At 35.4% G+C, this 22578-nt stretch overlaps 1 long non-coding RNA gene across 2 annotated transcripts in view; it reads right to left on the bottom strand.

Annotated features, from left to right (window-relative positions):
• Positions 1-5545: 5545 nt before the first annotated feature.
• The window catches only part of LOC149226438 (uncharacterized), a 42048-nt gene continuing 25015 nt past the window's right edge, over positions 5546-22578 (bottom strand). The window contains exons 1-2 of one of the 2 annotated variants that reach the window (XR_016247727.1): positions 6080-6266; positions 5546-5953 (exon numbers count right to left, since the gene is read on the bottom strand). This is a non-coding gene — a long non-coding RNA (uncharacterized LOC149226438). Of the gene's footprint in view, positions 5954-6079; positions 6267-22578 lie in introns of those variants that run through there. The other variant, XR_016247724.1, reaches the window with a different exon arrangement.

Below are 22578 nucleotides of genomic sequence, written 5' to 3'. Positions count from 1 at the left end.
AACATATTTGCTTACTTTGTTTAAAAAATTAAAAATAAAATTCATCTCCTTATATACATTTCCGCTAACAATTATTGTTTTTCTTTATGTTTATGATCAACCAGATATAGCTATAAGATACATATCCACATTATATGAATACTGTCGAGAAATTCAGCATCAGAAGCTTACTTTACTTTCCCTCTGCTATCTACGCCCAACTATTACCTTGCTTCACAGCATAAAAACACTCTTGAAAAAAATTATTCACATCCATGAAAAAGATGCACAAAACAAAATATAATTGGCAGGAACGCCTTTCACATTTTGACATCATAATAGATATTAATTAGTGTGGTCGATGCCATGCATCAATTTGCATATATGATTAGTTCCTCACTATCAATGACATCTGTATATATCTCACCTTGTATGTATTACATTGCATGCTTATTTCTTCCACTGGTTTAACATTTGAATATTATATTTTCCTTTGTTTGCAAACACTTGTATCAATTTTGGAGTCATCATGTTCATTTTCTGTATTTTTGTTATACAAAATTAAATAAAGACAATGGTTTTCCCACCATGCCCATGAAAAGGGGCTACGCCAGAAATAGTTTTCAGCAATAGCTTTCATTGAGAAACTGCAAATTTTATGTTGAATGATTTCCATATTAAATCCTATTGTCAGACCACCATTTGAACGCTTGCTTCTTAAAGCACTAATATGACTAATGGCTACATGGCATAGTAATACTTTCTTTTGGTTGAAGGCTCTGCAATTAAAAAAAACGATATTTGGTCAAGAAACTTGTCCTCCTAAACAGTCAAACTGATTTCAGACTCTTTGAGAGTTTTCTACTTAATGTTATCTTTTTTTATGTTTACTTAGGGTTTGTCTTTTTCTTAGATTTGGGTTTGTAATGATAAGAACGCTCAACTGTAGAATTTTACTTACCACAAACATTAATTTTCAGCCATGAATGTGTAAACAGTTAAGAGTTTAGGTGCCGCTAAATACTTGTCGACCGTATGCTTCTACTCCATAAATTTTGGTTGTAAGCTTTAAAGGATTTTTTTTTGTAGAGGCTCCATTTTTGTGACCTCAGAATTTAATATTGTTGAAACAATTCTCTAACATTTTAACTGTATAAATGGTATATTCACATCACACCATAAAACTTATATTTAATATAACAATTGCTATTTAAAATCAAATCGCAATTTCTCCAATTTAGCAGTTACATGGGCGTCTCTTTGCACTTTTTGGGGAAATTGTTAGTAAATAGTAAAAACTGATGAAAATTACAATTTTATTAAAAATTTTAAAGTTATTTATTTATTAATTTTAAAAGTAACATTGTTAAATTTTGATGTATTTGTTGTTTTCTATGTTACATGGATATCTTAGGAATTCTAATTAAATCTTTTTATTTTAATAAATTGTGATAAGTGAATTTACATTTTTGGATATGAGGATTAACATTATTAAGCAGCCTATGGCATATATTAAAGCTACCTTATTTTGTTAATTTTTTAAGAAATTAGTTTTATTCTTTAAAAGAGTATGATTCTAATTTTGTAACAATTAATGCATTACATTGGATTGTGATTCTTTTTATAAGTGATTTATGGTCATCACAAATAAATATGAATTTTTTTCTTTATCTTTTAATCATCACATAATGTCTTATAACTGCAAAAAAAAATCAATTTTAAGGTGTTGTGAAACCTCTAAACCTATACGGGAAGGTAAAATAGTTTTGCATAGTGTAATATTGTTATATTTCATGAAAAGGCTTGTAATAGATTGAATTGTTTTCATTTTTTCTATGTAAATGAAACACATTAGAAAACCTCAAAACCTTTCCATTAAAATACCTTTAACTTATACTTTATGTTAACTTATACCTATAATTAACAAACATTTATACTAACAATTTTGCTAATATACTAATAATTCTGGTAATATAAATATTTTTTTAACTTATTAATAATAATGAGAAAAGGTGATCAAGTAGCCTAAGGCATATCGAAAAAAACCAAATCTCATCCAACCTACCATATATCTAATAATAACTATAATCCTTTATAAATATCCCTATTAAAACTAAACCAATGGAAAGAACATAAATAGAAATAATATAGACATGATCGGGGAGGAAGGATGATATGGGCCTTGATAAGAGGAGACCCTCTTCTTTTCCTTTGTTGAGTTGTTTCCCTTCTGGTTCATTCTCAATAATAATTGATATTATTGGGTACGAGCTAGTGCATTGAGAAGTGCAACTGTTCATTTGCTTCAACGTTTTCTCTTCTTTGTTAGAATCATGTATACACTTTAATGTTAAATCGAAAATCTATAGTACAAAGTACGGTGAATTTGGTTTCCAATCTTTTAAGTTATGATTTTCTAAGAACTTGGTTTCCAATTTTTTAATTTAGGGTGAATTTGGTTTCCAATCTTTTAAGTTATGATTTTCTAAGAACTTGGTTTCCAATTTTTTAATTTATGATTCTCTCAAACAATATCACCATGTTTGGTTTCCACCCTACTTGGTTTACAATATTTTAATTTATGATTCTCTAAAACAATATCACCATGCTTTGTTTCCACCCTACTTGGTTTCCAATATTTTAATTTATGATTCTCTAAAACAATAGCCAACAAGGTTTTAGTACACTAGTAAAATTCCATTGTTAAAAAGAGCCTTGATATCATGCAACGAAAAAACGAAAATCCTAAACCCAATGCTAAAAGTCAAAGAAAATCTACAGAGTAGAGATTTGTTGACGATGTTGTTTCATCGAATTAACCAATCGTTCAATTTCCTTCCGAGTATCAAGAAAGATGCTGGGTTGAAAATACATCCTTGCTAACCTAACCAATATCTATCCAATATAGGAATTTTCACATACATTTCCAAAATCCGTTATCGACTTAAGGATCGCCGTTTTCAACGGTATGATCGTCGTCTATGGCTGTGACAGGTGATAGCAGGAAGAGGGCAAAATTTCGTTTGCCCAAAACCAATACTAGATCTTCGAATCCATTGATAGCGAATTTCAGAACTAAAGTAATGAATGGATCCAAATGAGAGGAGATGAGGCGGAGATAAAAAGAGGACTACAGGCTGCAGTCAAAAGATATGAGATAAGACGGTGGAGAGAAATAGAGAGACGTCCAATGCCTGCAGAGTTAAAATTAATGTGAATATATTGCAGAGTCCAACGCTACTTACAACTGCAACATGATCTGAATCGGGAGTCAAAGATGGCGACTTGCCGGGAAAAGGAACTAATGGATGGATAAGACAGGACCCGATCTGCAGCGGGAGTCAAAGATGGCGACCTGTCGGGAAAGGAACTAATGGATGGATAAGACAAGACCCGATCTGAAGCGGGAGTCAAAGATGGCGACCTGTCGGGAAAAGGAATTAGTGGATGGATAAGACAGTACGGAGTCAAAGTAATTTCAGCTTTTGGGAATATTTTAAATTTAAAAATTGAATAAAAATGACCAGCCGCAGGAAAAAGTAACTAGATAGATAGATGCAGAGATGGAATTTGACAGTCAAATTGCTCGTCATGGAGTGATTTGCTTGTCAAATACCGCCCAAAAAAATTTTCATAGCTGTCAATATTTTTTTTAAATGAATTGAATACATATTATATTTTTTTTAATGAATTGAATAAATAATATAAAGTTGTATAAATTGTTGACGGATGATTCTGATTTGAAATTACTATAAAGTTGTCTAAATTGTTGACAGGTGATTCTGATTTGAAATTCTTACTTTTGATGGATGAGACTATTTCTACACTATCCGAAACGGGAGTCAAAAATGGCAGCGGCTAACCAGCCTGCCATAGGGCATTAAATGCCCTGGGAGATGCAGGCTGGATAACCCGATAACACGCGAGCGGGGAGACTGGGCATTAAATAAGAAATGAGAATTTGCTTGTTATCGGGCTATTCAGCCTGCATCTCCCCAAGCATTTAATGCCCTATAGCAGGCTGGTTAGCAGCTGCCATCAAAAATGACCCACTCTAGAAAAAAAACTAGACGGATGGATAAGACAGAATTGAAGTTAAAGATAGTAAGAGCTAGATGTGATTTTGAACATTTTTATGTTAATTTTCAGATTTTAAAAATATTCTAAAATTTGAGTAAAAAAATTAAATTAAACCATCAATTTTAGTTTTACCTATCAAATAGGTAAATATAATTTAGCATGGAATTAAATTCAAAGTAAACCTAGGCTGATGAACTCGGTCAAGCTAGCGACATCGATCATTGTGTTCTCTTTCCAACAATGTTCGTTGGACTTTGTCTAGACGACTTCGTAGTTAATAACACATTCATGCCTATATTTTAGTCGAATTATTATTTATCAAAGTCAATTGGTCCGAGATTTTAACGTAACTTGAGATAGTGGATTAATAGAGATTAATGTGCCCAGAGATGCACATGCTGCCAGATTTATATGAATCTGAATTTCGCGTAGGAGATTGGTGAAGAAATGTACATACTACCAGAGTTTTATGAAGGTAAATCTCTGAGTTTACGCGATTGTCCTTGCTGACTTATACGGTAAAGATTTAGTTGCAGCAAAGATGCTTTATAGAATAGGACTCTCCAGTTACTGTAAATTTTAAAAGGAATAGAAGTCTATACTTGCACACTTTACCCATTGATTAATCTCAATCAACATCAGTTACCTTTGACATTACATTCTCGAGTTGTTTTTTTGGAAAAGTCAATATAAGTTGTTTTTCACTTTACATTATCAAGTTGTTTTCGGTTACCTTTGACATTACATTCTCGAGTTGTTTTTTTTGGAAAATTCAATATAAGTTGTTTTTGACTTTATATTATCAAGTTGTTTTTTATAGCAAGTCCTTTTGGAAGTTTTTATGATAGAGTTTTTTTTATTTAATTTTTCTAAAATTTGGTAGGAATTTATTGAATCGCAATCTCAAGTTTGATGGGTAACCTCTGCATAATCAAAATGTTCCACATACTCAAAATGTTCCTGTATCGCAATCTCAAATTTGATGGGTAACCTCTGCATAATCAAAATGTTCCACATACTCAAAATGTTCCTGTTTTCCAGGGTGCTGAATCCATATATACATATATATTGTCAAAAAACTAATTGACAATAAACTAATTTAAATAGCATAAATAAAAAATGTCTGGATCCATATATACATATATATTGTCAAAAAACTAATTTAAATAACATAAATGTTTCACATACTATGCCCATAAGCTCCTGTTTTCCAGGGTTCTGAATCAATATATAAATATATATTGTCAAAAAACTAATTTAAATAATATTGTGAAAAAACTAATTTAAATAACATAAATCAAACTAGTTTAAATAACAAAAATCAATATTTCATTCCAAATTTTTCCATCAAATCCAATTTTTTTTTCCATTTTTCCATAAATCCAATTTTTTTTCCATGAAATCCAACGATCGAAAATTCCAAACTTTTTTCCATCAAATCCAAAGATCGAAAATTCCAAACATCGAAAATTCAAAAAAATCAGGCTAAAAACAACTCACAGTTGAATGTAAAGGTAAATATACACGATAAGAAAAATATAATCCATGGGCTGATTTGAAACCGAAAATAACTTAAAAATTTTAACACGCAATCAGGTTAGTACCGAAAGCATCTCATTATTAAAACCTGTTGCCGGATTGTATTTATTATTATTTCCAAGCAAACAGTAACACTAATATTGGAGGCCTGTTTTATCTACCCAGAGCTGAGATTTGGCAAATAACTAGCGGGTTCGGTGTTATAGCCAGATCTGGCAGGCAGATAAATTGCCTACGTGGAATCTGTCTATTTATTGGCCCTTGGAACAGCATGCAATGCAGCCTCTCTCATCCAAATAACAGCATCTCTTGCATCCCGTCACATAGTGGTCACTCCTTGGGGGCAGCACCGGCCCTGCACATAATATACATATCAAACCAATTTTAGAATCATTAGAAAACCCAACGTAGATCTTCTGCAAGATATGGCTTTCTTGAAAAACATGAAAAGAGATGAGTGATAAAATCTGTCGGATTTTACCTGATGGTGTCTCCATTGTCTGGGCTGCATGATCATCCTCTGTAGCTGTGACAGGAGATAGCAGAAACAAGACAAAAACACAAATGACCGAAACTAATACGATCTTGGAAGCCATTATTCACAAACTTCTGAATCAGATAGATGATGGAGATAAGAAGAGGAGCTGAGAGTATATATAGAGGAATGGCCACAGTGAGTACAGACCTGTGAAGTATTAAATATATTATTGTGGACTCCAGCTCAGGATTTGGATACAGGAGGCAATCAGATAGGAGTCAAAGATGGCTGGCAAGATGACAGACAACTGGACAAGATCGAATTGCTTAAGTTGAATCTGGACTGTTGCCTTTTTCATATATTCATCAGCATACCTAATTTGGATAGGGTCATTTGTCTTTAGCTGGGGCCAGGGCCAGCACTGAGCACCTCGTAGGGTGCATTGTCGGTTGCAGCCAAATTCACGAATATAAAATTTAAGTCAACAAAATCGAGCCACGTGACTTATTAAATTTTAATCTACAGTAAGGAAACCACGTGGAAACAATAATACATCATATTCATCCTCTTACTTTATATGTCAAAGACTCCCAGCGTACGGATATCGATTTATTGCAAGGTGCGTTTTAGTATTTTATGTGTTTAGGTATTTCTGTTGTGCGTGCTGAAATATTTAGTAATTTTTTATTATTTAAAATTTTATATAAAATACATAAATAGAATTCAACATTTTAAAAAAAATTGTAACTTTTAAATTATATAGAATAAAGTTTATTTATATTTAAATAGAATTATTGTTAAAAAAAATAATTTATAACTAATTTTGTAATAGTTTACTTTCATATTTACATCTACATATAGGGAATTCAAATAGAAAATTTAATTTAGCATTGCTTTGTTATTTTTATTTATGTATTTTTATTTACCTATTTTAATGGATATGTGTTTGGACTATCACAAATTTCCAATTTTAATTTGTTGACTAGGTTTGCTTTAATGAGATTTCTTTTTAACCTTACACATAACAAAGCATTAATCTTTGTGTTCTTGATTTGTATTTCTATGTAGAATAGTGTTTAGTCATTTCTTTCTCTTGTTGCTAAAAGCTATTCAGATTCACCTCATTCTCCACTTATGTACAGACAATATTATCATCCATATCAAAGTTGCTTTCAACCTCATTACTTGAATCAATGGCAATGAGATTCCTCTCATTTGCATTTTTCTTTATGTTATTCGAGTTAAGTTTGGGATGTAACTTCCAACGCTTATCCTTTGTAACTTTCAACACATCATCAATTCTAGTTCATGCAAATTACAATTCACTAAGAAACAAAGGTTTTGGTTTTCTAGAAAAATTATATTGCTCAAAAAATATGTTTGTGTCATGTAATTGTAAAAAACAAGAATCCCAAAAGGAGTGCTAAATTCATTGTCAATCTCCATGTGGAGGTCTATTAACAATGTTGTTTCACTGAATTAACCAATTCTTTAGTTTCCTTTTGAGTATCTGGTGAGATACTCTATTAAAAAAGCATGTTTGCACCCATGTCTTGAGGGTGTGGAGAGGCACGCTTGGAAGGTTGAACATGCTCCTTACTTCTCAGAGTAGCATGCTAGTTGTTAAACTAAGGTGCTTCTAGGTTGACAACTAAGAACCAAATCTAACGTCACAAAACTCCAATAAAAGCTTTCGTGAAATACAACATAACCCCATAGAATCCCTGCCACTCGAATGCATGTGTAGGGTGTAGTAAATCCAAAGGCTACCATGAACAAGCAACCAACCACAAAAGAAAACAAAGCAAACTAGACCTAGTGGAGTTCAAAGCAACAAAACAAGAAACTAAATGCCGCCTTTGGCTAGTAGTGGCCAGCAAAATAAAGAGACATAATACCTAAACGAAAAGAAAAAATAGCCAAAAAAAAAGATATAGGGGTGTTAGGACCAAAAAATTAAGTTGCGATGATAATTACCTAAGGCAATCCCAAATAAAGTCAACCTTCTCATTTATCTTCGTCATTTCCTCAAATGCATCTCATTGCATTATCAAATGTGATTACTAACCAATACTAACATCATCATAATGGGAGATTATTGGTCCTCTTGTACTAGTATAATCTAATTCCCTTATTCCTCATTAAACTTTGAATCCTCGTGTCACTCAATGTCAGGAATAAAAAAGTCTTGTCACTGAACACCCACAAACACATAAAACATGCCGGTTGATACCAAAATATTTACTCACATCCCCTATGTTAGGCAATAAATTAATTAAATTACTTTTTTTAAAGTGATTCAACTCTTTTTTGCATTATTTTTTAATATTCTTTATCGAATTAAATGATATAAATTACCAAAAAAAACCTAGTTGAATATTATTTATTAGAAATAAATTAATAATTGTAAAATTAATTATTATTCACAGAAGGGAATGATTAGAAAGGTATTAAGGTCTGTCCAACCATTGATTGACAACATCACTTTCAAGGAATGGAAGAGTCTCGATGGGCAGCGACCCAGGAAGACAGTGTGGTGAAAGAATGACCAGAGTTGAGCGAGGGCGACGCAGGCCTGGAATTTCAAATTCTTTTTGCCTGTCAAATTAAAATTTGACGACGTTTTTGTATTTTTTTTACCCTTCATTTTACGTTTTAACTAAATATGTGAGTGTCACAGAAAACTCTATTTTAACAATTTTTGTAAATTTATTCCACAACACATAAAAATTCAAAAAAGGGAAGAAATCTATGAATATAAACCACGTTGCAAATTCTTTGAAGAATGAATATTTTTCATGGTTCATTGCGTTTTTGTGATACTGAAATTCTTCTAAATACATTTTCAAATCTCTGATATGTATACTTCTATATGGATCTGTACTGGATTTTTTCGTTGTGGAATTTTTTTCATAACAATTGTATTTAAATACGTCTTCATAATCAAATCTCGCCACTATAATTTCAATGAAAAAAGACAACCAATATGTCACTAACAACCTAAAAAATTACAAGTCACAAAAATGTGCAGAACCATGAACATTAGACCTGTATAATTCAACGTCAATCACAAGCAGACTTGTAATTCAAGGCCTACCACAATTACAGAAGAAAAGCTCTAGCCAAGGCATGTCTGACTACTCGATGGGGTTGCGGTCTATTGGTAACTGAGGGAGGCTCCAATACAAAGAGCCCACAATAAATACCCCACCCAATTCGAATAGTCCCCTCTGACAGATGTTGACTAGCCACATACTGCCTCGGAAATAAGATATACAGGGAAAGAACCGGAATAGTTAGCCGAAAATTATAAAGCAAACAAGCAGAGTGCAGCTACCCAGAAATGGAGAAAATCACTAGAGTATCCAGTGCAGACATATCATACTTGTTAAATACTACACAGTGACACACCATCACAACAGCAAAGGCAAAAACAACCCTTGTAGGTCCACCAAAAGTCCCCCCGACGAAATCTAAATTGTGAGCACTGTTGTGTGATATAGAAAGGATTAATTAATTATCAACAGGGCAAATTCCCTCCAGACACCAAACCATAACAACCTTCAAGTGAGGAAGAAAAACAATGGCAGAGAAAGTACTCAATATCCGAATGCATGTGAGCGTCGTTGAGTGGTCCAGAAATGGATAGTAAAAATACGGCATAAAATATAGATGCATATAACAGTAAGCACCAGAATATGGACAAGCTCAGACCATAAAAACCACTCACAGAATTTAAGGAACATTCCCAAAACAAGTATTAAAAACAGTATAGTTGTTAAACAATCGGAAAAATAATTGCTTCCTAGACAAATACGAAACAACCTTCAAGGGACCTGTGACATTCAAACATACCACTACCGATAATAAAAAAAAGCCAGTGAGTAATTGACATACCTGCAGATAGTGACCGGTAGCAGATTCTGGGTCACGTCCAAACAGTAACTATATCGAAACAACTCATATAAAACCGTAACAACACAGTAAGGAGCATCCACAAACCAGTATAGTATAGTATAGTGTGGGGAAGTTCAAAAACAAACACAAAAATACCTTCTGCGGGAAGACATATACCGGTATGGGCCGCAGCTCGCAAGTTGCAACCCAAACGCAAACCAAGCAATGAAATTAATGAAGAATTCATAGCTTTTTCGAATTTGAGAACACTATAGATAAGATTAACTCTAACGACACAATGAAATTAAAGGAATTTGTCACAACGTACCCTTGATTTGACAAGAAATGCAGAATTTTATAGTAATGAAACCTGAGGCACTTAATTTTAGTAAACGAGGCACTTAATTTCAGTAAACGTGGCCAAATCGAGGATAAAGGCCGAAAAGAAAAGACAATTGATTTGGAGAATGCATCGTATACTCCACGCTGGTATGGAACTAGCAAAGATAAGTAGATGTTCAAAGGGTGGCTTGAATGAACGCCTCGTGGGCCAACGTGTCTGAGTCTTTAATATCCATAAATTATAATACCTGATACAAAGAGCCCACAATAAATACCCCACCTAATTCGGATAGTCCCCTCTGACAGATGGTGACTACGGAGTATAATATATCACACTAGGAATTAAGCCATATGACTCAACCTACTACTTACTGACAGTAGTCACAGATTTCAAGAGATAGGCTCAGAGTCCCATTACAGATATTATAGATTTTTACGTTTTCTCTATGAAATTAGATGTCAAAACGACGGGTTGGAAAGGTATACCACACGTCTAACCTGACGTGGAAGATTTTCTCCCTGCCGTCAAATACTTTTTGAAATCAAAAATACGTCCTGTGGGACATCAAATTCCAGGCCTGGGGCAACGTCATGCATAAGGATCGATCGAATCAAACTTTAAATGAATATAACCTTCATTTTGGTAGTTAATGTTGAAGGAGTTTGAATGCAAAGCGTAGCTTGCAAGCAGGCTTGGAAATTGACGTCATGTAGGATGTATTTCAAGTTCTAGTTTTCACACTGTCAGGTTTGACGTCTAAGACATATTTGGGAGCCGACCGTTTGACTTTTAATTTAAAATCTTAATCGTAAAAAATTATTGTAGATGAAGGTACAAATCTTTGAAATTATCTATTATACGTGAGGCTGAGGTTACAAAATCCAATGATAATATGCACATCGGTATCAGGTGATAGGCCTACAAAGTTTAACAAACAACATTAAATGCATCGTGGATTTCTTAATTTATTCTGTGAGTTGTTTTTAGTGTGATTTTTTTTTAAGCTTTCTTGCTGGGTTTTTTTGGTCTAATTTCTTTGAAATGCTGCAAGAATTTATTGAAATCACAAGTATGATGGGTAACCCCTGCACGATTAAGTGCCCTAAGGATTTTTCAGGGTACTGAATCCATATATACAATAAAAAACTATTTTAAGTAACACAAATCAAAATTTCACCTCAATTTTTTCAACCGAGTTCCAACACTAAAAAATCCAAAAAATCACATTAAAAACAACTCCATTTACTATGTACCTATCTGAATTTGTGTATCTATAAAGCTGCCTGAATCATAATGCACCATCCATGAGCCAACTGCATAGTACCTACAGGCTACATGCCTATAGCTACGATGCTACCATTCCTTCAAGTTCTGGGAGTTGCCAGTTAAGGGTACATTATGGGAGTAAGCATCCACCGTACTAATATTGATGACCAAATTTAATGGCCGAGTTATTAGCATTGGCATTGATTCTTTTGGAAAACAACCTTCAAATTTACCACTTTCACTTTTGGCATCTAACCATATGTGGTCAGTTGCAACTGTTCAACTTTGAAATTATGTGTTTTGTGGTGCTACATTTGCCTCTGCCATTCTTCCTTACTAATTGGGAAAAGAAATAACATCACTGCATATATCACTTTCATCTTTTAGTTTACCCTATTGCACCATCGAATCTGCGGTGGTCTGAATATGGCATGTTTGCTTGATCAGAGCTTATTCACCTATGTCACTAATCTATTGTAAAACCTTAACATACTTACAAGTTACGAACTTGATATAATAAATATTAATATCGTATACATCCCCGGGAAAGTTTGAAGCAAATTTAGATATAATTTCTTCCAACCAGTCCGGGAGCATTTCAAACTCAAATTGGTAACCTGACACGACCTCAAATTCAAGGGAAAAATAGTGTTTTTTATTCTCTGTATTCGACTATATTTTGTTAATACTTCTGGGTTATAATCTAATAATAATTTATAATAACTTATTTTCTCTGAGTTTAGAAAAATTATCTCAGAAATTTATGGACTTGTGTTCTTCCATAGCCGATTGAAGTTATGGGATTGGAATTGCGAGCAAGCGTAGATACCTAACAGGCAACTTCTACTGGCTTTGCAAAGAAGAACAAAATTTCCATGTTTCTTACCAACTGAATTGATATATAACTTTCTCAAGGCCGAACAAATTATTAGTCCAGTCTGTCACTAATTGAATTAATCATGTTGGGAAGCATTATGTGATGTGCTCAGGTGTTTTTGAAAACTCTAGCATTACTAACACTATTGTAATAAGAATTGCAGTGATTACACACTTGCATTTCCAAAATTCTTTATACCCTAATAAAAATCCTCATTATAAATTATCCTTCTAGGAATCTTAGGTACAGCCTCACTGTTGTTTCTCAAGGGTAGTGTTTACTCACAGCTACTCAAATTACTACCGACCATCATGTTTTGTTGGAAATAATACTGAGGGGGGGGGGGGGGGTGAATCAGTGTTATCAAATCAATATAACTTTTTCATTTCCATATTCAGATTCATAAACCGTGAATAACCAGAGTACTTATGATTCAATTAATCCATTAAATGATGATCTTTAGTTAGTGCAACAGAACCTCATTAACCATATGAGTAGTAAACAGGTTCAGTAAAATAGAATAGATCATCACACACAAGAAGCACACGTGAACACCATGATATAAGGTGGAAACCCAATGTGGGTGAAAACCACCTGCTACAAGTCTTCTCAATCTTTCTTTTAATAAGAAACTTCTTTTACAATGGTTCTGTACTGGTGCAGTCTTATACTAGTACGCATGCTTCTACCTACAGAAGGCTACAACCTTCACTTGTTCTCCAGACTCCCCTGGAAGGGAGCTACAAACCCCTTAGCTGATCCATTTACTAGTATGCACGCTGCTACCTGCAAAAATGCTCCAACCTTTGCTTGTTTTCCAACTGCTACTGGAAGGGAGCTACCACCCCCTTTGCTCTTGTACTAGCTGAGATACTAGTACGTAGGCGCCGGCCTACAATCTTCTCTTCTTCGGGTACCACGTTTCATACATTTTCAGACTGGATACTCATGGAACACATCATCATAATCTGAAAGGCCACGTTTCATCCAATTTTCATACTGGACCCATCAATATCATTGAAGCACAAAATCAATCAATCTTCTGAATCACCCAATCACCAGATCATTACATATACAAGGATAATATGTGTGTTAGCAACCAGATCTAGTCCATCAGATCACATAAAGATGAACCTGATTCATCACTATGGAAGTTAAACATAATCATTCAATCAATCACTTCAAAGTGCTGTTATCAGAACATAATACCAGTAACCAGACATCACTTCAAAACCCAGAACACTGCAAAAACATATTTCAATAATAGGTACGCAACTTCACCAATAGAAAGTTGCGGGTATCCGCGCCTGTTCTTTCTTCGGATCTGTGGGTATCCACACCTGCACACACTGCTGATCTGCGGGTATCCGCAACTGCTGAGTCTTCTGATCTACGGGTATCTGCACCAGCTCCTGCGGCTCGCCTGCGCACCTCCGCACCTGCTCCTGTCTCTGACCTGCGCACCTCCGCACCTGCTCGTGCGGCTCACCTGTGCACCTCCGCATTGTGCCTGTCTCTGGCCTATCCACCTCCGCACTTGCTCGTGAGGCTCACATGTATACCTCCGCACTGCGCCTGTCTCTGGCCTGCGCACCTCCGCACCTACGTGTGTCACGCCTGCGGACCTTTGGGTATAAAAATTTTATCAGTTTTCAATTATAACCCAGACTTCCAGATTTACAGATTTGATCGTGCGCCCAAGAGATCTCGACCCATCAGTAGATTTGCCTATAATACTCAGGTTTCTCCTTGATTCATATTTAGCTATCACTCACCAACTGATCACCTGAAATTCAAATCTTTATTTTCTTTTGATATTCAACTCATGAGTGCTCAGCCAAATGATCTCCTTTCCTTTTTATAGATAATCCCTTACTCAAACCATGGAGCAAAACCATAGAAAGCCAATACAAGGGACCCAAAACTTGGGTTCAATACTTTAGGATGCAAAACCACAGACCAAAACCATAAGATCAACAGTGTCAGACTAAATACCATGGATCAACCATAAAATTTCCCACACGTGCGCTTTTCTCGCATGAAAATGTGTGCACTTTAGGTCCGCACCTTTTGTTCAGAACGCCTGCGAACATGTCCGCACCTTGGGAACGACGCACCTGTGGACCTAGCCGAAGACCGTATCTTTGTGTACAGGAACCTGTGGATCTCTCATTTTCTTCATTATTTCTAATCTGATCATCAACTCTTTGCTACTGACCTGCTGCACTATTATCTTTCATTTGTGTGGGTTTCCATCAAGGACAACACTTGTACCATAATGCCAACAATCTCCCCCTTTAGATTTGACAACAAAACTAATTTGTCATACTGAGAACTGTCTTCTGATTCCTTTGAGATGTCCTGCATCTCACATCTGATATCACTTCTGTAGAGTTATGTATATGAGAGTTGTTCTTCTACAAGTGGGGTGCCATCAAGTATAACACATGCATCATAATGCCAACAATATCCCCCTTTGGACTTGATGGCAACAATACCAACTCACTCTCCCCCTTTGACATCAAGGGCAAAGGGCAGACCAAGATATTCTCTTTCCTTGATAACCATTCCGCTATCCATAATCCCCCGAGTATCTACTGAAATCTCTAAATGAACTCCCACTTTAAATATGCCAAGGTGTACCAATCTAACCATGCTCCCTATGAGTGCATACTAAAGTGTGCTGTTCATGCTTCCCCTGACTGTAAGCAAGGTCTGCAAAAAGATGTTCTACAAGAAGAACATGACTCTATACATCATAAATGACCTTTCTATCATCAAAGACTCATACATACATCCATCTCCCATCAAAATGGGGATATACCAAACTTGACTCATCCGCCCAACCAAGTGGAATATATCAATGTTTACACATGATAACATAATAGTATAACGGCAGCCATCCCAGGCATAGTGGGGAAACCAACATAGGCCGTTACATGACCTTGATAATAAATGAAATACATGACTGACTGAAATATTTCATCATCCTTCCTATGCATAGCGGGGGGTACAATTATGACCAGAAGAGATCTCATCAGATGACTACACTAGATAGAGACACACTATTACATCATGAGTCTTGATATGACCTTTACATTGAATGATAGAGACCAAACATCTAAATAAGACCATGATAGTCATCAGCAACTATCATACATAGTGTATGATTTTCTCTATAAGCATCTGTCAACAGCATCCAGACCAACAACCTGTATATGTCCATTAGTGTAGATGACATCATCCTGTGACTAGATATGTCAGCATCAACTTCATCCAGAATCATTCATATTATATGTGAGAAATACCATAGCCATCTCATCAACATCAAGATCTGCATGATCCAAGTATCATCACTTGGGAACATCTACATTAATCAACATATGTAAGTATCAAACCATCATTATATCATCATGACTCCAACAATGCAACCTTAAGTAATCATCCATGTATCCAGCACTATGTATCTTGAGCTTAAGATCATGATTTCTTGATATCATCAACAACAACAATCCTCTTCAACATGAGCGCTAAAAACTATAGGAATCATGCATCATAATTGTATTATATGATCTTTATGCATATGACGACAACAACATATGAGTGACTCATCATCAAGCAATGAAGATGTGTATTCAAGCTTTGTACTTCTCCTTATCCTTATGAAGATCACCATGTAAACACCATATATGTATCATCAGAGAATCAACCATAAATCTGATCAACTATGTAACCCCAAGAATCATATGACAACAATATATAAGCATCATCACCAAGGACCATAATGCCAACAATGCATTATTAAAAGCATAAACTCCCCCTGAACTTGTGCCATTTGTTTATTGTCAGATCTTGAACATTCATATATCAGCAAGAATTATCAAGGCATCAACAAGTTAAGATCAAATCATTCAAGTGTCAAGACATTCCCACACAACATCAACAGATTGCAACCATTATGAAACAGAGCAAATAATGGACTGAATCATATCAGACCCCTTTTCTTGAGTCTATCCCACTGCTTTTCCTCAAACTAACATATACGTGGCTGAGCAGAAACCAACTCGCATATATACGCGACTTCCCTTTAACAAACTTGCATATGAGATTTAGGACACTGAAGTTTTACACTTTCAGCTCCCCCTGAGTCTGTTATGTTTGTATGTTGTGTTGTGCCACATCTCTCTAACTGTACTTCCTTCTTCTTCCATATCTTCAAGTGTGATGATGTTTTCTCCTTTTGGTGTGATGTTCGTACTTTGCTCCTGCATTCCTTTGATATATGTCCAAGCTTGTTACATGCATAACATCTTACATGTTTCATATTCCTCTTGTAACAATCAACAGCTTTGTGACCAAACATATTGCAAGAAAAGCAATATCCCTTAAAGTACCTGGAACATGATGATCTTTCTGTGTGATGGTCTTGAACCATTCTTCTTCTGCATCTGGCTGCAACAGGTCCAAGATTATGACATACATAACATTCAACATTATTATTTGGAGGAGTAACAGATTTTCTTTGAAGAATTTCTTTCCTTGGCTGTTGATGAGGTTGACCTTTCATCTCCTTGCTGAGCATTTCAGATTTTACATTAGAGTTCCTTGTCTTACTTTGTGAACTAGATTCTCCTTCAACAGATTCATGAAAACCAAGACCCGTTTTGATAGTAGGAAACCTTTGACTACTAAGAATATCATCCAAGATCTTAGTACTATCTTGAAATCGTAAGAGCTTATCCTTTTCTTCTAAGTTATCTTTTAGAATATTTACCTCAGTCTGGTGTTGCTCTTCCTTTTCACGATAGTGCTTCTCCATGTTTTCTTCAGCTTTCCTTCCTTCTTCCAACTGATGTCTTAGATTGAGAACTTCATTTTCTTGTTTTTCATGAGCTTGGAGAAGTTCGTTATTCTGCTTCTTTGATTCTTCAAGATCTTCCTTCAGCGAGAGGATCGTAGCTTCAAGACTTTCATAGTAACTAGATGTATATCTGAGTTTCTTGATTGTTGTGCTCTTCTCATTGACTTCATCTCTTACTGATGTTACTTCATCCTGCAACTTTTGATATTTGTCCTTAAATAACTTCCTACCCTTGTTTCCTTCCTCTAGATGAGCTTTTAGTTTGGTAGCTTCTTCTTTGAAGGCACATTCCCTTTTGTTCAATAGACCTTGTTGATCTCTAATTTTTTCTGTAAGCCTTTTAAATTCTGCCTCTATTTGATATCTTTCTTGCTCACCCATAAGAGCAAATTCAGTTGTTTCGCTATCACTTTCATCTTTTCCAAATGGATAGATACTTGTATCACCAGAGGATAACAAATTCATACCTGATAGATCATTTGCTTGTTCATCTTCATCATGACGTGATTCTGAATCTGAAGTGCTTCTTCCACATATTCCCCAATCGATACTCCCACTGTCATAGTTCTTCTGATATGTCTTCTTCTTCTTAGGTGCTTTCTTCTTAAGCTTCTTTCCCATTGTTCTACGGATCTCTTTCAAGCGATCAAGCTTCTACCAAAGGACCTGCTCTGAAACCAATTGTTGGAAATAATACTAAGAGGGGGGGCGGTGAACCAGTATTATCAAATCAATATAACTTTTTCATTTCCATATTCAGATTCATAAACCGTGAATAACCAGAGTACTTGTGATTCAATTAATCCATTAAATGATGATCTTTAGTTAGTGCAGCAGAACTTCATTAACCATATGAGAAGTAAACAGGTGCAGTAAAATAGAACAGATCATCAGACACAAGAAGCACACATGAACACCATGATGTAAGGTGGAAACCCAATGTGGGTGAAAACTGCCTGCTGCAAGACTTCTCAATCTTTCTTTTAATAAGAAACTTCTTTTACAATGGTTCTGTACTGGTGCAGTCTTATACCAGTACGCAAGCTTCTACCTACAGAAGGCTACAACCTTCACTTGTTCTCCAGACTCCCCTGAAAGGGAGCTACAACCCCCTTAGCCTATCCATTTACTAGTACACAGGCTGCTATCTGCAGAAATGCTCCAACCTTTACTCATTTTCCAACTGCTACTAGAAGGGAGCTACCACCCCCTTTGCTTTTGTACTGGCTGAGATACTAGTATGTAGGCATCGACCTACAATATTCTCTTCTTCAGTACCACGTTTCATACATTTTCATACTGGATACTCATGGAACACATCATCATAATCTGAAAGGACACGTTTCATCCAATTTTCATATTGGACCTATCAATATCATTGAAGCACAAAATCAATCAATCTTCTGAATCACCCAACCACCAGATCATTACATATACAAGGATAATATGTGTGTTAGCAACCAGATCTAGTCCATCAGATCACATAAAGATGAATCTGATCCATCACTACTGAAGTTAAACATAATCATTCAATCAATCACTTCAGGGTGCTGTTATCAGAACATAATACCAGTAACCAGACATCACTTCAAAACCCAGAACACTTCAAAAACATATTTCAATAACAGGTACGCAACTTCACCAAAAGAAAGTTGCGGGTATCCGCGCTTGTTCTTTCTTCTGATCTGCGGGTATCCGCACCTGCACACGCTGCTGATCTACGGGTATCCGCAACAGCTCCTGCAGCTAGCCTGCGCACCTCCGCACCTGCTCCTGTCTCTGACCTGCGCACCTGCGCACCTGCTCCTACGGCTCACTTGCGCACCTTCACAATGCGCCTGTCTCTGACCTGCACACCTCCGCACTTCCTTGTGAGGCCCACCTGCGTACCTCCACACTACCCCTGTCTCTGGCTTGTGCACCTCCGCACCTGCGAATCTTCGGGTATAAACAATTTATCAGTTTTCAATTATAACCCAGACTTCCAGATTTATAGATTTGATCGTGCGCACAAGAGATCTCAACCCATCAGTGGATTTGTCTATAATACTCAGGCTTCTCCTTGATTCAGATCTAGCTATCACTCACCAACTGATCACCTGAAATTCAAATCTTTATTTTCTTTTGATATTCAACTCATGAGTGCTCAGCCAAATGATCTCCTTTCCTTTTTATAGATAAGCCTTTACTCAAACCATGGACCAAAACCATAGAAAGCCAATACAAGGAACCCAAAACTTGGGTTCAATACTTTAAGATGCAAAACCACGGACTAGAACCATAGGATCAACAGTGTCGGACTAAATACCATGGACCAACCATAAAATTTCCCACATGTGCGCTTTTCTCGCATGAAAGTGCGTGCACTTTAGGTCCGCACCTTTTGTTCGGAACACCTGCGAACATGTCCGCACCTTGTGAACGGCGCACCTGCGGACCCAGCCGAGGACCGCATCTTTGTGTACAGGAACCTGCGGATCTCTCATTTTCTTCATTCTTTGTAATTTGTTCATCAACTCTTTGCTACTGCCCTGTTGCACTATTATCTGTCATCTGTGTGAGTTGCCATCAAGGACAACACTTGTACCATAATGCCAACAATCTCCCCCTTTGGACTTGATGGCAAAGCTAATTTGTCATACTGAGAACTGTCTTCTGATTCCTTTGAGTTGTCCTGCATCTCACATCTGATATCACTTCTGTAGATTTATGTATATGAGAGTTGTTCTTCTACAAGTGGGTTGCCATCAAGTACAACACATGCATCATAATGCCAACATGTTTGACAATTGTAGTATACTTTGAAATTTTGTTGTAGATATTTAGATAACATATCATTGACAAGTCGTAGTTTTCACGGTGCAAAGTAGATATTTAGATAACATATCATTGACAAGTCGTAGTTTTCACGGTGCAAAAGAAGGTTTCTGGAAAGAAATGGGCACTTCACAAATGAGAGTTAATTTTTTTTTTTTAACTTGAGATTTTAGATTTTGCTCATAGTAATCAGGTATTTTTTAACTATTTTTTTTTTATAAGTAATTTTCTCTTAGTAATTAACAAGATAGTTTTTGTATTTTTTAATCAGTAAAATAATGGAGTAGAAAAGTTTTTTAATTCAATTATATTTAAAATTATTTTAACAATTTTTAAAAATATTAAATTTTAAATAAAAAAATTTAAACGTTATTGCAAATTCAAATCACTCCATATTTGATACCGTCGAATTCATTTCCCATTAAAAACAAGTAACATTGGATTTACTTTTGCATTACTATTGTGATCGTGATATTAGAACTCCAAGCCGCGATTGAATAATGTAGTACATGTTACCCTTTAAATTTAGTAGCTGATTTTTAGGAGGCATTTTGAGTATTGAGTACATTACTAAAGATGTTTCATTGGTGGTCGAGTGCAATATGTATTGGTAGTCGAGAATGTTAGTGTTAATTACTCACATGTTTTCGGAACAAGAACATGTATTTGTGATTGACATTTTTTCCTTTTAAAGCTGCCATGTTGCCATGTGGCTACCAATACTTGTATATAATTTTATGTAATTTTAAATCACAACATTGATCCGAAAGTTTTGAACCCTGAATAAATTTAATAACTATATGATCCTGAAAAGTGCAAGTTAACTGAAGGTTTTTTAAGCCAATAGTGTATAAAACTCTAACCAAACCCTTCTATGTTAGTTTTTTGCAATTTCAATATCAATGCTAGCATGATCCAAATATTAATGTTACTGTAAAAATAAAATTTCGATAAATTTTTTTTTAGAGCATTCTAAAAGTCTCGTGTCATTTCTTTTCTAAAACTTTTCGGAAAGTTCTCATCTCAGTACTAAAATGTGGACCATTCTAACAGCAATCCTCCTTATTAATAAATTTTTACTTGAAAAAATTCTAAAATTTTAAAAATAACGGTAAGTAATCAAGTCTTTTAAAAAATAAATAAATAGTTAAATTCTTTCCGACTTCTAAATTCCTTTACCTTGCTTTTGTCTGGTTCTTTAGCCAAACTTTTTTAGAAGAATGAAATGAAAATGGCCCATGATTAGAATTTCCCCCTTTTATATGAAAATCACTTCAATCTGGGTCTGTAAAGACATTAGAAAGATCTTTGTATGTTGGTGGTCGTTTATGGGTTTGAATTGACATCAGAAGGATCTTTGTATGTTGGAGGTCGTTTATGATTTAACTCTTGTCTTGATCAGTGAGAAAACAAGAAAACCCTAAATTAGTGTTCAACAACATTTACATTATCAAATTGTCAACTTAAAAAAAATAACCAAAACAATTTAAAAATAAATTTACCAGAACAATTTGTGATTGTTCGATGAAATTGTTCGATCTCTTGCTTGAATGGTGAAGATTTATAGTCAAATGGTCAACTAAAAATCCAACGCTGTCTAGATTTATTTTCAAAATCCAACGCTGTCTAGATCTATTTTCAAGTGTTCTGATACTTGAAGATTGTCCAGATTGGAGATCATCTGCTGATATTTCAGCCATTTGTTTGGTCAGAGATCGATACATCTGTGTCAAGAATATAAATTTGCAATTTTAGGCACAATATTGTTAATTCGGTTGAAGGATTGTTGTTTTAAGCAGGAATACAAGTCAGTAACTCTGCTAGTTTTAGTAAACCGTCATAATTCCACTAGATCTTTTGCATCATACACTGTAAGATAACTAGTCTTCTACTCACATTGTGAGGCTTCGATGAACATGCTCTGTTCAGGCTGCAGGATGTTGTACGCTGCTCACTAGCATCCCTACAAATTACAAATTGCCGATTATAAACCTAACATAGAATTATGGCTCGATTATTGCATAGAGGAGATGAACGCTAGAGGATCCAATGCGGCTCGTTTAGTTGATTGGTATGAAAGGTGGTTTACTGTTATTGGATGGAAATTTGAGTAAATAATGTGTAGGGACCAGACATCGACATTTAATGTGAAGGGATTAAGCAGAATTAACCAGAGACATGAAGTATATGAGTTAGGCACAAGATATGGAATTTTTGTTGCTTTATGTAAAATTCCAAGCATACCACAGCATGGCATATTCAAGCAGGAATGGCAGCGGAGACGATACTAAGGAGCAGCTCGCAAAAATAATGTCTGACCTATCGGCTCTTGTAGCCAAGCTTTGTGACAAAATGGCTTTGGAAGCCCACTCGCACTTCGCCCTGATAACTTGTCAAATAGATGAATTATATGAGGACGTAGAGCACCTTCACTTATCCAT

This window comes from Pinus tabuliformis, chromosome J (assembly GCF_031772625.1).
Source record: "Pinus tabuliformis cultivar Carrire ecotype Pingquan chromosome J, CPIR1, whole genome shotgun sequence".
Lineage (NCBI taxonomy): Eukaryota > Viridiplantae > Streptophyta > Pinopsida > Pinales > Pinaceae > Pinus > Pinus tabuliformis.
Note: the sequence above shows the minus strand (reverse complement) of the source record. Positions and strands in the feature narration are given on the sequence as shown.